This window comes from Myodes glareolus, chromosome X (genome assembly GCF_982192425.1).
Source record: "Myodes glareolus chromosome X, mMyoGla1.1, whole genome shotgun sequence".
Lineage (NCBI taxonomy): Eukaryota > Metazoa > Chordata > Mammalia > Rodentia > Cricetidae > Myodes > Myodes glareolus.
The window spans coordinates 46,503,181-46,509,180 of NC_142053.1; positions in this window are offsets into that span (position 1 = coordinate 46,503,181).

The window sequence follows — 6,000 nt, forward strand, 5'->3', positions numbered from 1 at the left end:
TTTGTAGAAAGAATTTGGAAGAGTTTGAATGTGCAGCCTTAGTGTGCTGTAAGCAAAGCTTCATGGGCCACTTGGATGGTATCGTGGAAGACCAGGTTGCTGAAGAAAGTCAGACACTAGAGACTATGCTTACAGGGTATCCGAGGAGAGCAAGAAGTCTGCTGGAATTTGAACTAGAGGCTATTTTTTTAATATTTTGACAAAAATAAAAACAATGTGACTGCTTTCTGTCCCTGTCCTGATAATTTGAGTGAGGCTGAATTCAAAAGTAAAGCACCTAGTTGTTGATTAAAAGAAATTTCAAAATAGCATAGCATTCAGGCTTTGGTGTAGTTAGGAATCACTACTCTTAACTTGACAATGAGAGGTAGAAAAAGCTACAAAACATATTCAGTTTGGTGAGTGAAAAAGTGTAAATAAGGTAGGCATAGAAAATGGCTGTAATTGTTAAAGAGATTAGAGACATTTTAAAAATTTCTTTTACGTGTTTGTTTGTTTTGCTTTTGACAAGCTTTCACTGTGTAACCCTGGCTGTCCAGAACTCATGCTGTAGGTCAGGCTGGCTTCGAACTCACAGAGATCCACCTGCCTCTGCCTCCTTTGTGCTGGGATTAAAGGTGTGCACAACCACCACCACAATTCAGCAAGATTAGTGCCATAAAAGAAAAACCTCTCTTACCTGAAAGGTAAGAAATGTGCCCTGGGTACTGGAGAGATGACTCAGCCATTAAGAGCACTGATTGTTCTTCCAAAGGACCTGGGTTCAATTCCCAACACCCACAAGACAACTCACAATGTTCTATAATTCCTAGAGCATCTTATGTCCTCTTGGCTTCCGTGAACACGACACACAGACATACATTTAGCCAAACATTCATACACTTAAAGTAAGAAATGTTTATAAATCTAAAAAAAAATTCTGAAGGTAAAACTCTACCCATTGGAGGGCCCAGTTCCTCTACAAGTCCAAATTAACTTTTTCTTCTGTAAGTTACTTTGGGTCATGGTATTTCATCACAGCTACAGAAAAGTAGCTAATATAACGTGGTACACAATTTATTCCCTACCCCCTAGCCCTTTCCCACTGTGAATTTTTTATTCTTTTATATTCTGATAAGATACCAGAAATAACTATTTGTTTTTGCTTTTGTCAGTTATTTATTTTTTATGGATTAAACATACGATCTCTTTTGGAGACTATTCTATGTGCTAATGAAGATAACATATTCTGTTTCAAAAGAGTCTGGAATGTTCAGATGGAAGCTTGACCCCAAACCACCTCCCTTGGAGCTGCCCCAGTTCAGACTACCCCCAAGGAAGCCCACCAAACAATGAGCAGTCCCCAGAGATGCTCAAAACCTCTCCCCCAGAGAATGAACACATGCTTTTCCGGTTTTCCTTTCCCATCTGCTATCTGGGGGGCTGGAAAGCCATTCAGAAGTGGGGTATCTGTTAAACCTGGGCCTTTTCGAATTGATTTCTAATTCTATCTGATTTGGATTACTGCATCAGCAGAGAGGCTTATTGGGGTGCAGAAACTTTTCACCCCCTCCAGAGTGCTGGGAGTAAAGATGTGCACCACAACACTTGACTCTACCTCATATTTTTGAAACAAGGTCTGTCACTGAACCTTGAACTTACTGATTTTTATTATTAGCTGTCCAGCATACCCCTGGGATCTTTCTGCCTCTGCCTCTGCCTCTGCCTCTGCCTCCTAATGCTGAGATTTTAGTACACACCACCATGCCTTGCTTTTTACATGAATTCTAGGGATCCAATTTCAGGTCTGCATAATTGTTTGGTAATCACACTTTACCCAGTGAACTATCTCAGCCCCTGGACGATCTATCTCTTAACAAGAGTCAAGAATTGGATATATATGGATAATATCATCTAATATTATCATATTAGTGTCTATCTGTCCCTTTAGGTTGTGTTTATTTTCTCAAATTGAACTATAATGTTCAATGTGTGTGTGTGTTTAATATGCATAACAATATATATTATTATGTCTTCTTGATGGATTCTTTTCCCTTTACCAATAAGTAGAGAACTTCTTTTGCTTTTTCTCTTTTGACTGATTTATTTTTGCTTGAAATCTGTTTCATCACATCACTATTTAGTTACTCAAGATTGTTTTTGGATTTTGTTTACATGAAATATCATTTTTCCATACTTTCAGTCTGGGAATGTCTCTGTGGGTGAGGTGACACTTTTTTGCAGGCAGAAAATTGGTGAGTGTTTTTTTTTTAGTCTAATTATTCAGTTACCATTTTTTGACATTCTAAAAATATTTATTTCAAGGTTCCAAATAAATGCAATGCCAACTTCAGCAATAGCAATGTATAAGTACATACATCAAGTAATATCTTTTAAGTGTTGCTTTGCTGTTTTTCTCCTTAGTTCTTAGTTTCAAATACTCTCAAACTGAGCAGGGCATTGGTAGCACACGCCTTTATCACAACACTGGAGAGGCAGAGAAGGTGGATCTTCCTGAGTTCAAGGCCAGCCTGATCTACAGAGCAAATTCCAGGATGGCCAGGGCAACACAGAGAAACCTTGTCTCAAAAAACAAACAAAAAACTCTCAAGCTGATAAGTAATTTGAATAAATCAGACTGCATTATCTTCCAGTAATTGGAATAACTAGGTATTTGTACTTTCTTTCATCCAGAGGCTGGTGAAATCAAGGCAGATAACCAGGGGCCTTATAAACGTTGAACCTCCAGGTAGCACTGAGTCATCCTTGAGAAGCAGGTGTGACTCTCCCACGTAAATTGTAGAGCCCACACAAGCGAAGTAATCAAAGTCATTAATTAATGAGTAGATCTCTGTGAACATCTGCAATGTTCCTTCGGAAGAGAAAAATTCTTAGAACTCATTCAATGCACTAGATTAACTCAGAGTTGGATGTGAGGAGGTGGAGGGAAGTGGAGGATGCCCTGGAGCATGGAATGTACCTAAGACTGGGAAGTAAAGCATGCCAAATGGTCTTGCAACAGGGTCAAGAAAAGATTTATAATTGTCAGAGAAATGGCTAACTGTTCCAGTTTCTGCCCCTCTTGTCATTCTCTATTTTGTAATGTTCTGCTTCCAGCTAAATCCACGTCTTTTAATTAGAAAAATAAAAGGTCATTGGATGATTTCTGAGTGGTCTAGAACTTTAATTATTTCCCAGTATCTAGTGAACATGCTTACCAATAAGACAGAGTTAATCAAAATTTTACTCTCAGTTTTCTGAGCTGTTCTGTGTTAGGATCAAAATGGAGGCAGTTTGGAGCACAGGAACTGTCTACATTTTGCCTCCAACCTCACTGGGGTGTCGGATTTCCTTTTCTGTGGTAAGCTGAACTGACCCTGCTTTTTCCCAGCTTAGTCTGTCCAAGCTGTAAGTTTCATGTTCCGTATTTACTTGAAGATGCTACTGTAGAACTCTAAAATAACTCTAAAGCCATTTCTGACAACTCTGAGGCCTCTCAGCATTACTGCACCCCCCCCCCCCCGTCCTGGGAACCAGGACCCTGGTAACCAACCATGCTGGCACTGGAGCTCTGAATACTTTCCATCCCCTTTGTAGTCTTTCTTCTATAGACCCAGACCCTGGAACTGGGGTGAGATGACCTGCAGATAACCTGCAAGTGTTTCTCCTTGCTGAACCAACCCAGCAACTGCCATAGCACTGAGTTAGCTGACCATTGAATGAACTAGTCAAAATAGTTGACAAATGATTTCTGGACTCTCCCTTTTGATTCTGTACTACCCCCTTGCTTCTGTGGCTTTTTCCTTAAAAGTAGCCTGTACCAACTATTCGGGGTCTTTCTGGCCTCTCTAATGCTGAAAGACCCTGTCATGACAGAATTAATAAAATCCTCATGCTTTTACATCAGCTGTGGTGTAAAAGATGGTCTCTTGGGGTGACTCCTCCACAGTGATTGGACTCTAGGGTCCAACACTACCTCATCAGTTATGAAGGGAACACTATCTATTGACATGAAGGAACCAAAATTCCTCAGATATTCAACTTTTGTCATTTCTTTTAAAAATTTAATTTTCTGAAATTAAAATATATCATTTCCCTTTGTTCCCTCCAACCCTTCACATGCACCCCCTTGTTCTGTCTCAAATTCATGACCTCTATTTCTTTCATTATTGTTTATGTATATAAGTATATTATGCATTTACCTAAATATGTACATATGAGTTGCTTAGTCTGTTTAACATTACCTGTGTGTACTATTTCCAGACTGACCACTGGTATTGGATAAACAATTAGGGATTTTCTGTGGAAGACTATGAATCCTGCTCCCAGTATTGCTACCTGTAGTTTTATGCTGGTGTTTCTTTGTGGGTGCTCTTTTTTTGTTTTTTAGACAGAGTCTCACTATGTCCATCATGTTGGCCAACAAACCTGGCTCTGTCTCCCTAGTGCTGTGATGAATGGTGGGTTACCACACATGACTAAACTTAGTGAAAAGTTTCTGTACCCCAATAAACCTCTCTATCAATGCAACAAATCTAAATTAGATCAAATCAAACCAAATTAGAAAAAGGCCAGGTTTAATGGATGCAATGCTTCTGGATGATTTTCCAGCTCCCAGAGAGGAGACGGGGAAGAAAGACCAGAAAACCACGTGTCTGTTTTCTGGGAGGCAGTTTAAGTACTTTGTGAGAGTAGTGGTCTTGAGCATCTCTGGGAGAGGGGTCATCATTTGGCGGGCTTTCTGAGATGCAGCAGAGTTTGGAGAGAGATGGGGGAGGGGACTTGGAGTAGAGCTTCCCATGAACATTCCAGACTCTCTGGATATATGGATGCCAGGGACGGGGGAGAAGCTTCCACCTGAACACTTAGTTTTCATGGGGTTGTATGCTCAATGACATTTAGGGAGGGGAGGAGGGTGTAAATTCAGGGCGTCTATAGGTAGTTTGTTTCGTTCACTTATAATTTTAATAACTATGAGACACTGTGATTTTTCACAGATGGTGGGTGGATGGGGAGGACCAAATGAAGGCATAAGAAATAAGAACGGGAAGAGATTTCTTACGTTGTTATATTAAAAAGAAAGCTGGGCTGGAGAAATGGCTCAGCTGTTGAAGGCTAGGCTCCCAACCAAAAGAGAAAACTGAGTGATGAATAAGGCATTTTCCTCCCAAACCAAGGCCATCTGCCTGATTCTTGGCAGAACTGAGCATGGAGCAAGGATATTAAGTATAAACTTCTCATTGTAAATTAAATATCATTCTTGTTCTTTAGTAATGGGTAAAAATCTAGACATTTATTTAGTATAAGCTGTCAATGCCTTGGGCATTCTGAGGTGAGTAGGGAGGATTGTTAACTAAAATGAATTGATTTTCTTGCTACTGTCAGCCTCCTGCTGTGTGCTTTATATGCATTTGCATTAAAATGATCCACCTCACCTGGAAAATCTGGCTCTCCCCAGCCACAGATTTAAATAGAACTTCAGAGATGGAAAATGTTAGCATAGCCGTTCAAGGGGAAGTTAGCCTTTTAATAAGACAGTGGCAAATGGTTTCTATCTGGAGGTCACATTGCCGTGTTCAGTTTCTAAAGTATAAGACCTTGACTCTGCTTCAGAAGAGTGCTAACACAGCTTTGGCCAGAGTGAGAGTATGTGGCTAAAATGCCTTTGAAACCTAGAGCCACCATGCCCACTGCAGAAGCAGCTAATGCTCCCGTGGCATTTATTCCCCACCTACACCACTAAGACCATACGCTACAGATGAATCACTTGACTTTCTCAATATTTGAGGGATTTTTTTGGGGTGGGGGGTATGTGTGTATGTGTGAAGGGTTTGATCACATAGGCTTTCTACCAAGTGGCACGTACTAGTTACTCTTCATGCCTTTGTGACCAAATGTCTAACATAAATGGCTTCAAGGAGGAAAGATGTTGTTGTGCCCAAGGGTTTCAGAGTATTCGTTGTGTTGTGACAAGAAGTATGGGTAGAGTAGCAAGATGTAGAGAAAAGGGAGGGGCCCAGT